Source organism: Crotalus tigris, unplaced genomic scaffold (assembly GCF_016545835.1).
Source record: "Crotalus tigris isolate CLP2741 ecotype Arizona unplaced genomic scaffold, ASM1654583v1 scf7180000018107.405212, whole genome shotgun sequence".
NCBI lineage: Eukaryota > Metazoa > Chordata > Lepidosauria > Squamata > Viperidae > Crotalus > Crotalus tigris.
Window position 1 is genome coordinate 198,756 of NW_024096828.1, and position 12,538 is coordinate 211,293.

At 35.1% G+C, this 12,538-nt stretch overlaps 1 protein-coding gene across 1 annotated transcript in view; it reads right to left on the bottom strand.

Moving 5' to 3' along the window:
• The window catches only part of ATRX (ATRX chromatin remodeler), a 159,608-nt gene that overhangs the window by 89,161 nt on the left and 57,909 nt on the right, over positions 1-12,538 (bottom strand). The window lies entirely within an intron of this gene.

Genomic DNA, 12,538 nt, shown 5'->3' on the forward strand with positions numbered 1-12,538 from the left:
TAACTTATATGCAGAGCACATCATGAGAAAGGCAGGGCTAGATGAATCAAAAGTTGGAATTAAGATTGCCGTGAGAAATATCAACAACCTAAGATATGCAGATGATACCACTCTAATGGCAGAAAGTGAAGAGGAACTAAAGAGCCTCTTGATGCGGGTGAAGAAGGAGAGTGCAAAAGTTGGCTTGAAACTCAACATTAAGAAAACCAAAATCATGGCATCCAGCCCTCTCAATTCCTGGCAAATAGATGGGTAAGAAATGGAGGTAGTGACAGATTTTATTTTTCTGGGCTCAAAGATCACCTCAGATGGGGACTGCAGCCAAGAAATTAAAAGACCCTTGCTCCTGGGGAGGAAAGCTATGGCAAATCTAGACAGCATACTAAAAAGCAGAGACATCACCCTGCCAACAAAAGTGCGTATAGTCCAGGCCATGGTTTTCCCAGTTGCAATGTAGGCTTTGAAAGTTGGACCATAAGAAAGGCTGAGCGCAAAAGAATTGAGGCCTTTGAACTATGGTGCTGGAGAAGACTCCTGCGAGTCCCTTGGACTGCAAGGCGTTCAAACCGGTCAGTCCTAGAAGAGATCAACCGTGACTGCTCTTTAGAAGGCCAGATCCTGAAGTTGAAACTCAAATACTTTGGCCACCTAATGAGAAGGAAAGACTCACTGGAAAAGGGCCTAATGCTGGGAAAGATTGAGGGCAATAGAAGAAGGGGATGACAGAGAATGAGATGGCTGGATGGAATCACTGAAGCAGTAGGTGAGAACTTAAATGGACTCCAGAAGATGGTAGAAGACAGGAAGACCCGGAGGAACATTGTCCATGGGGTCGCGATGGGTCGGACACGACTTCGCAATTAACAACAACAACAACAATAGGTTGAGAGCTTTCGCTGATGACTTGGTTGTGACACTATCTCAACTGATTCAATCAGTCAGTCATCTGGTTGAAATTATAACTCATTATGGGAAAGTTTCTAGTTTTAAGGTAAATAATAATAAGACTAAAATATTATCGAAAAATATGACTATGAAGGAAAAGGAACTGTTAGCTAAACTTACTGGCTTTGAAATAGTGAAAAAGGTTAAATATTTGGGAGTATATATAACAGCTTCTAATGGAAAATTGTATAAAAATAATTACGAGATATTACGGGCTAAAATACAAAAGAATTTAAATGATTGGAAAAAAGTACAATTATCTTTGTTGGAGAGAATTTCAGCTGTAAAAATTAATGTTCTATCAAAGTTTCTTTTCTTGTTTCAAATGATACCCATTTTGAAAAAAGATGCTAATTTAGATCAATGGCAGAAGGATATCAATAAATTTATATGGGCTGGGAAAAAACCAAGGGTCAAATTTAAGATCTTACAAGATGCTCGAGAAAGAGGTGGACTTAAAGTGCCTAACTTGAAATTATATTATGATGCGGCTGCTCTAACGATGATTAGTGATTGGGTTAATTTAACAAATAAAAATATACTTTCTCTTGAGGGGTGGGATTTATTATATGGATGGCATGCATATCTAATTTATAATAAAAAAAGTAGATCAGGCCTTAAGTTGCATATTTTAAGAATTGCTTTATTCCGTGTCTGGAAAAAGTATTATTATCGGTTAAATTATAAAATACCAATTTGGGGGATTCCTGGACATGCGATAGAGGGGATATCTAGGGGTGTGAATTTTGATAGGATTTTTATAAAGAATTACTTAGACCGTTAGGCAGCGATTGGCAATTAAAATCTTTAGTTAAGGCAAGAAAGTATTGTACAGTCTTGGTTCCAGTATAATCAATTAGTGGCTAGGTGGAGTATAGATCAAAAGGTTGGTATTACTTTAATGGATGAGATTTTGGTAATACAGATTAAAGATCAAAATCGAGCGCATATAAAGAGAATTTATAATGCTTTAATAGAATTGGATTCGGAAACGGATTTAGTTAAAGATTGTATGATAAAATAGGCTCAAAATATTCAGGAACCAATTCTGTTGGATACATGGGAGATAATTTGGGTTAGAAATGTAAAATTTACACAGGCTCAAAATTTAAGGGAAAATTTTTATAAAATGTTTTATAGGTGGCACTTGGACCCTAAAAAGTTGTCTTGTATGTATCCTAATCTACAGCCTAAATGTTGGAGATGTGGTGGTTTAGATGCAACTTATTTCCATATTTGGTGGACTTGTAGAAATATAAAAGCTTTTTGGATTATGATTTGGTGGAACATTCAAAAGATTTTTAAAAGAAAGATAAAGTTTACTCCTCAATTATTTTTGTTGGGTGTTATTGTAGATCTTGATGTTAAAGAAACTAACCTGATGTTGAATTTAATAACAGCGGCAAGATTATTGGTAGGTCAATATTGGAAGAAAGATTCCTTGCCTACTATAGAAGAATGGACGCTTAAGGTTTCTAATCTAGCAGAAATGGCAGAAAATTTCTGCTTATTTCAAGGATCATACACAAGAAAGGTATATTTTAGTATGGAGAAGATGGATAGATTATATTCAGAATAAATATGGGACTAAAAAGTTCCATTTATTTTATGAGTAAATTTTAGAGTATTATTTTTATTAACAGTATATTATAGTGAAATTATTATTAGTTTTATTATTGTTTTTAGTATTAGTATAGTTTAATAACTTGGATATTGTTTAATAATATGGAATTGTCTATATTATTATGTTTATTTTACTTGTCTGTATTTATGTTAAAGGGGAGTTAAAGTATACTATGAATTTGATTATTTTATAGTTGGTTAATGTTATTTAGAGTTTGATTATTATATTTGTAATAACCTTGTATTCAGCTCTGGGAAGTGGGGGAGGGGGAGGGGGTTAGGGTGGGGGGGGGTTGCGGTGTAATTTTTTTATAAAACTTTTTAATAAAAAAAAGAATAACGTTCTGTAAAGGTATTATAGTCATATATATTGATACATAATTAGAAATATTATATATATGTATATGTGTATATATATATATATATGTATGTATGTATATTCTTTACTATCTATATTATATATATATTTGCATATTTAAGCTTATAGATTGAAAACCAACTTGATCAACAAAAACTTGCCATAAATTGGTATATGCAAAAGTGGAGAAATATTATTCAAATAATAAAAATGACAAGTACCACCACAACAACTAAAGTTGGCAAAAAACAGTTACAAATCCCACACCTATAATGGCCTCACCTACAGGTCAAAGAATGATAGTGACCATGTTGGGGAAAGAAAAAGAAAAAGCAGAATCGGCAATGAACCCACAGAGCATGCAGATAACACTACAAACGATTCAAGAAACAATGATGATGACCCAAGAGGCAATAGCAAACAATCATGAAGAAACGAAAATATATCACAAAGAAATTAAGAATGATATTGGAGAAATGAGAGATGAAATTAAAAACATGAATGATAAGATATACAACAAACAATGATGGAAAATGAGCAAAGAATCCAAAAAGTTGAAACAAAAATGGAGCATGTTGATAGCAAAATAGAAAGGATGGTACAGAAATCTGAGCAGGTAAATAGGGTGTTGACTGAATCTATTGCCTTTTTGGAAATGAATAAAGCTTTGTTCTTTCTAAATTTCCAAAATATATTGGAGGAAAAGGAAGAAGATTTGGGAGAGAAGATGGCGGAGATGTTGGCGGAGATATTAGGCAAGGAAAAACAGGAAGTAAGAAGAGACATAGACGAAATATATAGAGTATATACAAATTATGCACGAAGGCATAGATTGGTGAGAGAGGTCCATATAAGGTTTACTAGAAGATCAATAAAGGATGAAATATATAAAAAAACAAGAGACGAACCAATAATATATAAGGGTAAAGAAATAATTGTATTAAAACAATTACCACGTAGTATACAAAATCAGAGACGAGAATACCAATTTCTAACGACCCAATTAATTAAATATAAAGTTATGTTTCGATGGTTAATACCTGAAGGCATGTTTCTAACTTGGCAGGAAAAAAAATATAAGATAGATACACTTGAAAAAGTGCAGGACTTTTATGAATGTTACTTTACACAGGGAGAAGAACAAGAAAGTAGGGAAGAGTCGGAGAATAAAAGTCAGGCTGAAGAAGTATTAGAGGAAGTCGAACGAGAGAGAGAAATACAAAAGATACAAGAAAGAGAAAGGTTAGAAAGAGAAGGAGCAAAAGGAAGAATAATAGAGACAAGAAGCATAAAAAAAACAGATCAAGTAAAAAATGGGAGACGTAATTAAGCTCTTCTCTGTAAACATTAATGGATTAAATATACCAAGAAAAAGAGCACAAACGTTTAACAAATTAAGGAAATTGGATGCAGATGTAATATGTCTTCAGGAAGTTCATATAAAAAAGGATTATAGAAAATTACTAGAGAATGTAAAATTACGAACACTATACACAACATTAGCACAAAACAAGAAAGGAAGAATTGTTATATATGTCAAAGAAAAAATAAAATCAAAATCAATATACTCGGATGAAGAGGGGAGAATTTTAATGTTGGAAATAGAATTAGAGCAAAAACAAATCTTATTAACAGCAGTACCATATATGCACCAAATAATAATCAACAAGAATTTTTTAAAAAGGTACATAAGAAACTAGTGGATCTGGACTACGAAAATATTTGTATGATTGGGGATTTAAATGCAATAGTTGATGTTAAGAAAGATTATAATAGTAGTAAAAAGAACAAAAAGAAGAAAAATATTACCAAAATCGTTCTTTCACATAGATCAGACAAACAATATACGTTCCATTCGTATCCACATCAGTCTTGGTCTAGGATCGATATGGCCTGGGCAACAACAGACGTACAAAAAGGGATAGAGGAAATTGAAATAGGGCTTAATGATTGGGCGGATCACAACCCAATAATAAAATGGAGCGGCCAGAAACAGGGAAAAAGATGGTCAATGAATCAAAGACTGTATAAAGATAAACAATATATACAGATGCTAGAAAAGGAGTTGACATTATTTTTTCAGGTAAATAAAAAGGAAGAGACATCAACACAAAATTTGTGGGATACTACAAAAGTTTACATTCGGGGATTGACAATTGCATACAACTCTAAGAAAAACAAAGATAGGAGACTTCAACAAGGAAAATTACAAGAAGAATTAAAAAAAAATAGAAGGTGATCTACAGAAGGACCCACAAAATAAAAAGATAAAAGAAAAATGGAATATTATAAAACACAAGATTAACCTGACAACACAAAAAGAAATGGCACAGAAAATCAGGATGGCGAAACAAAATTACTTTAAAAATGCGAATAAAACTGGTCAATGGTTGGCCTATAAATTAAAAAAAGAAAAAAGCAAAAGAACAATACACCAACTACAAGATGAAAGTGGAACAGTACAATATAGACGGGAAGAAAAAAAGAAAATAATACAAAATTTCTTTTCAAAGCTATACCATCAGGAAGATATACCAGATGATAAAGTCAAACAATATACAGAGGCAGCAAAAATGAGCAAAATTACTGAAGAACAAAAGGAAATGTTGAATAGACCAATAACTGCAATAGAATTAGAAACATCATTGAAAAAACAAAAAAAACAACAACAAATCACCAAGCCCAGATAGAATTCCGGTTGAGTTTTATAAAAATACACGAGTTACTACAATGGATAATGTTGGAGATTTACAATGAGGTGTTGGAAGACGCGAAGATACCGACAACTTGGACTGAAGCAATCATCACCCTCATTCCTAAGGAAGGCTCAGACCTAAATTCAAAATTATAGACCGATTTCTTTACTGAATACAGATTATAAGACATTTACAACAATAATAGCAGAAAGGATAAAAAAATTTGAATTACATCCACCCAGATCAAAATGGATTTTTACCAGGATGACAAATAAAAAATAACATGAGGATAATACTGAACACTTTAGAATTTTACCAAGTCCATCCTGAAAGACAAGCTACACTGGTTTTTCTTGATGCCCAGAAGGCGTTTGATAATCTGAATTGGATTTTTATTATAACACAATTAATACTATATGGATTTTGGGACAAAATTTGGAAAGATGGTTGAGAAAATATATACTAAACAAACAGCTAGGGTAATTATAAATGAGGAAATGACAGAAAAATTGATATAACCAAAGGGGTAAGACAAGGATGCCCACTTTCCCCTCTTTTATTTATTTTATCATTAGAAATACTCCTTACAAAAATCAGAGGGGACCAAGAAATAAAGGGTTTAAAAATTAAAAGGGAAGACTATAAGGTCCAAGCCTTTGCTGATGATTTGGTATTTATTTTGGAAGATCCATTAGAAACCGGCTTTAAATTGATTCAAAAAAATAGAAGAATTTGGTGAGGTAGCCAGACTTAAGATTAATAAGAATAAATCCAAATTAATAACAAAAAATCTTACAAAGGTACAAGAAAGGGAATTGGAAGATAAAACAAAGATAAGTATAACCAAGAAAATACAATATTTAGGGATCTGGCTTACAGCGAAATGCTCCTCGATTAAGGAGGACAATTATGATAAAATATTAATATGGAACAGAAATAAAATTAATTAGCAATTTATACAAATACCTATTGAGATATAAAATGGAAGATGAGGTTGTCAAAGACACAATGATTAGATGGGCAAAAAATTTTGGATATAATATAGAATTGGAGAAATGGGAAAAAATATGGGAAATAAATATAAAATTGACTATATCGGCAGCATTCAAGGAAAACCAGATGAAGATGTTTTATAGATAGCATCTTCCACCAGCAAAGCTTGCCAAGATGTTCCAGAACAATTCATCAACATGCTGGAAATGTAAAAAAGTACATGGAACATATTATCATTTATGGTGGACATGCCCAGTTGCAAAAAAATACTGGTCTACAATAAGAAAATGGATCAAAGAAATAATAGACCAACCCGTAGATTGGAAACCAGAGATCTTTTTGTTGGGTATTTTAAACAGAAAATATAGTAAAGAAATATGGTACTTAATTTTACATATAATAATGGCGGTAAGAATAGCATATGCACAGTGCTGGAAAAATGAGAATATACCATCTGAGGAAGAAGTAATAAGAAAAATCCTGGACTGTGCTGAGATGAACAAATTAACAAAAGAGATAAAAGAAAAGGAAGACACAGAGTACTATATAACATGGAACAAGTTGTATGTCTGGTTGGAGACTAGAAATAATAGAGGAGAATAAATATGGAAAGGTCAAAAATGAAAATATGTGTATAATAATGTATAATAATAATAATATGAATTATTCTTAGTAAGAAGTAGAACATGAAAAAATAAAAATGTAAATAAGAAATAACGGGGCTATAAGGACAAATATTCTAAAGAAGAATAAGGGGGGAAATGTAAATAATAGATTACCGTTACGCAATTGCTGTAAAAAAAGGAGGAGTATATATATATTGTGTGTGTACGTATGTTATGTTTTGCTTTGTTTTGTCTTGTTGATTAAAAATAAAAAAAAAGAAAGTGTTGTGGTTAGATGAGACCAAAATCGAACTCCTTCTCTCAGCCAGGACATTGAAAATGGGTCATGGATGGGTATTCCACATGGCCAAGGCAACAAAGGAGTGGCTCAAGGAGAAGCACATTAAAGTCTTGGAGTGGCCTAGCTAATCTCCAGATTAGCCCCCTAGAAAATCTGTGGAGGGAGCTGGAGGTTCGAGCTGCCAAACTTCAATCTCAAAAACTTAATGATTTGAAGAGGTTCTGCAGTGGGACAAAATCCCTCCTGAGATGTGTGCAAACCTGGTAGCCAACTACGAGCAACATCTGACCTCTGTGATTGCCAACAAGGGTTTTGCCACCAAGTACTAAGTCATGTTTTGCGAAGCAGTCAAATACTTCTTTCACTCATTAAAATGCAAATCCATTGATAACTTTTTTGAAATGCGTTTTTCTGGATTTTTTTGTTGTTATATTGTCTTTCACTGCTACAATAAACCTACCATTAAAATTATAGACTGATCATTTCTTTGTCAGTGGGCAAACATACAAAATCAGCAGGGGATCAAACAATTTTTTTCCCTCCCTGTATTCTATCCCAATAAATGCAGATCCTACTGAGGCTGGATAATAGCAAAGTTTCCAAGGGAATTGCTTACAAAAACTACCACAAAATTCTTCAATAGAAGTAACACCTATTCAAATCCACTGCCCCAATTCTCAAGAAATCTTACTGAACGCTAAAGCAGTCCGTTTCAATATTTATTCAGAGTTCTTGCAATGCAAGCCTTCAGCAATTTTAGAACAGGATATGTTCTTACAAAATTAAAGTTGCCACAATATATAGCATCAATGCACAGCAGATGATACAACAGTCATTAGTCTCAAGACAATGATAAGTCTGCATACAGACAGGAGGTTGAACAACTGACCCTGTGGTGCAGCCAGAACAACTGACCCTGTGGTGCAGCCAGAACAATCTGGAGTTGAATACACTTAAAATTACGACCTCTTACAATATTAGACAACATAATATCAACAGTTGAGAGCTTCATGTTTCTGGGTTGTATAATCTCTGAGGACGTGAAATGGACACCTACCATTAGAAACATTAAAAAGTCTTATTATTATTAACCTTAAAGCCAGAGACTTGCCCATACTGAGCTATAATCTGTAATAAATCTAAAACCGAATGAATCGGTTGTGATAAAGTAACAACCAAATCATCAGCAAAAGCTCTCAACCTATAATCCTTATTTATTATTATTCCCTTTATTATAGTTGACTCCCAATTTTTTATTAATAAAATTTCTAATGTTAAAACAAAGGATAAGGGAGACACCCCTGTCTTGTATTATTGTATTCTCTTATACCTGCCCTGGAGGAGTGCTGAGGGAAGAATGTTAAATCTGGCTCTGAACCCTCAAGATGCCATTATAGGGCATTGCATGCCAAAACAACAAGACACAGGGACAGTTTCTTCCCTGGTGCCATCACTCTGCTCAACACCTAATTCCCACAGCACTGTCTTATGTCTTAGCCACGTAGTAGGCTTGTATTATTATTAACCTTCTCATCTTTCCTTTTACCTTCTACTGTTGGTATCTTACGATTATATTATTTTGTTGTTTGCATGTACACTGAGAGCTTATGCACCGGAGACAGTCTTTGTGTGCCCAATCAAACTTGGCCAATAAATATTTCTATCTGGAGAATGAGTTTTATATGACCATTCTATAACTGTTTCCCAATGTGATACATATGCAACTGTATTTTTCCCTTTTTATCATATTAAAACCTTCAGTTTCCTACTATACAATCCTAGTTTTTATTAATTAAATGCAAGCCAATTTAGCATTTGAGGGTGGGTTTTTTTCTTACATTCAATTGTATCTGATTCTGGGAAACTGCCTCGACAGGTCCGTTTTCTTGGCACGGTTTTTCCTAAGTGGCTTGTCATTACCTCCTTCCTAAGGCTGAAAGTGACTGGCTCAAGGTCAACCAGCTGGCTTTGTGCCTAAGGCGGGAGTGGAACACAATGTTGCCAAAGTTCTGGCCCAGTGATGGCAAACCTTTTAGAGACCGAGTGCCCAAAAACTGGCCCCGCCCCTGCCCCACTCCACTCCCTGCCCTGCCACCACTCTGTCCCACCCTGCCTGCCCACAGGGCTACTCACCGCCTCCAGGGCCAGCCGCTGATCGCCTAGGCAGCCCAGCAGCGCCATGGCAGCCATGCCCTCTGCCCACGCCCCGCAGCATCAACTGTGCATGTTGGGGCGTGAGGGCAGTCTTGTCTACGCTGCCTGGCTGCCATGGTCCTTGGCTGTGCTGCTCCATGTGGGCCACGCTTGGGGGGCGACTCTCCTCCAGAGAGGTTGCTGGTGAGGAGGGGGTCGCGTGCGGAGGCAAGGCTGGGGCAACGGCACATGTGCCCACAGAGAGGGCTCCGAGTGCTGCCTCTGGCACCCGTGTCATAGGTTCACCACCATTATTCTAGCCTGATGTCTTAACCACTACATCAAACTGTTTCTCTTCTCTAAATATGTTAATGTGTTTTAAACAAACAAAACTTGAATAAATAGTGAATTTTGAAATACTTGAGTATGTAACTTCAAAACTGTACAGCTGTTTTACAGCTTTCAAAGCTTGTCCTCCAGCCTCCAGCCCATGTTTTGATCCATTTAGCACCCAACTGACCTACAAAATGCACTTCTAAAAGCTGTTTGGATGACTAGCAACTTAAATGCCTTTAAAATATAATAATCTATAGTTGTACGTTTCTGGTAGGATGAGCAATAAAAATAATCATTATTATTATTCACACTATAACAAATTACTAGCCCTTATATTAAGTAATCAGGATATACACATTAATGTTAGAATATTAATTCTGCCTGAGGCCCAGCATATATTCACATCAGTGGGAAGGGTCTAATATAAGATTTTAAGAGAGATTTCCCCACTGAGAGCTATGCAGTTATGGAATTTCTTCCCTTATAACTTAATAAATGGATCTGAAATCTAGATTTCTCTATAGTCCATATTTCAATTTTAGAAGACATCTACATTAGAACAAAATTTGGACAACATGAATTAAATTTACTGTAGCATATAATCTCACTCAGTGATTTTTATCCTGCTGACCTGGTTTTTGATATTCATGTTTAATTTAGAATTTAATATCACCTCCTAAAACTTTTTAAATGATGTACTATATTTAGTCATTCATAATTAACTAATGATATATTGGAAAATAAATCTGCATATTTTTAAGTCCATTTTTTCTTCAACTGTTACTTTATTAACTTTTCTTGATTGTTTTCAGACTTTCTAATAAAATACAAACATTTTAAGTGTTTGTGTGTATATGTATTGTAATTGTGTGCATGCGTGTGCACTTGACGTGCAGTGGCTCAGCGGTTAAAGACACTGAGCTTGTCAGCTGAGGAGCTGACAGCCCGGGTTCAAGACCCGAGTGCCGCGCAACAGGGTGAACTCCTATTATTCACCCCAGCTCCTGCCCACCTAGCAGTTTGAAAGCATGCAAATGCGAGTAGATTAATAGGTACCATTTTGGTGGGAAGGTAAAAGTGTTTCATGTGTGTGTGTGTGTCTGTGTGTATCCTTCCTCCGCCCAGAGGAAAAATAAGTAGCCCTATGCTGTGGCATTTCATTGTCAACTGGCTCTGAACTTTTGCCTTAAATGCACTTGTCTCCATGTGCATGCCATTATGTGCTTCATTTATAGAAAATCTAGCCAACTTTTCATGAAACATAATCTTAAATTGTGATATAACTATAGCTTTATACCTGATTGTTTTAACTGTTCTGTTTTGCAACTGTTGAATAATAATTTTATATTTTCACTGTAGCCTTGAGCAATTTTGGGAAGAAAGACATTAAAAACTCTGAATTACTGCCTCTACCAATAAACTGAATCAAAAAGCTCATATATATATATATATATATATATATATATATATATATATATATATATATATATATATAATATATATATATATATATTATATATATATATATATATGTTTCTGAGGTTTTCGCGGGTGTTTGTATGTAGGTCTTTGGTTATTCGGGTTTTCTCCCATGTAAAATTGGAAGTGTCTTGGCGACGTTTCGACGAAGTCTCATTCGTCATCTTCAGGCTGGTGCTTTCGGCTTTGTGCTTCTAGGAGCACGAAGCCGAAAGCACCAGCCTGAAGATGACGAATGAGACTTCGTCGAAACGTCACCAAGACACTTCCAATTTTACGTGGGAGAAAACCCGAATAACCAAAGACCTACACATAATATATATGAACTGGTATAGCTATTTCGAGTTCCGTTAACTCTCTTCAGCCAGACTTACTCTTCTGAAATTCGAACCTGGGCTTATCTGCATGTTAGGCAGTTGTTATAACCTCTAAGCCACAGGCTCTCTCCCACTCTGTTAGCTATCAGGAGAGAGACAGGGGGAGGAGATTTTTATATATAATACTAAAAATAGAAGCATGATTCCTGGGTGTGTGCATATTGTGAATAAAATTTGATCACCAGGAAAAGTTAAAACGTTAAAAGTTTTAATATAAAACAAAAGTTTTAAGTATAAAACGTTAAAAGTTTTAAAAAATTAGCAACCTAGCTTTCATTGGCTCCTGCCAACTTCATCAGGGAGTACATAAATCAATGGGAGTAAACATTTATATGTGAGTTAACGCCTGCGCTCAGCTTCTGGGGGAAACGACTTGGTGGTGGGGATGACATCTCAAGTTGGAATAAGATTGAGGATCCTCCTAGACCACGGATATGGATGAGTGGAGAGTCGGAAGCTTGTTTTAACTTTGATGAGGGACGCGTGATACAAGTAGATGAGTCACTCAATTATGCAGCAATCACAACTAATGCTATGATTGGCCGACCTGGGCCCATTATGCGGTCCAGAAGCCGAGCGCAGGTGTTAACTCACATATAAATGTTTACTCCCATTGATTTATGTACGCCTTGATGAAGTTGGCAGGAGCCAACGAAAGCTAGGTTGCTAATTTTTTAAAACTTTTAACATTT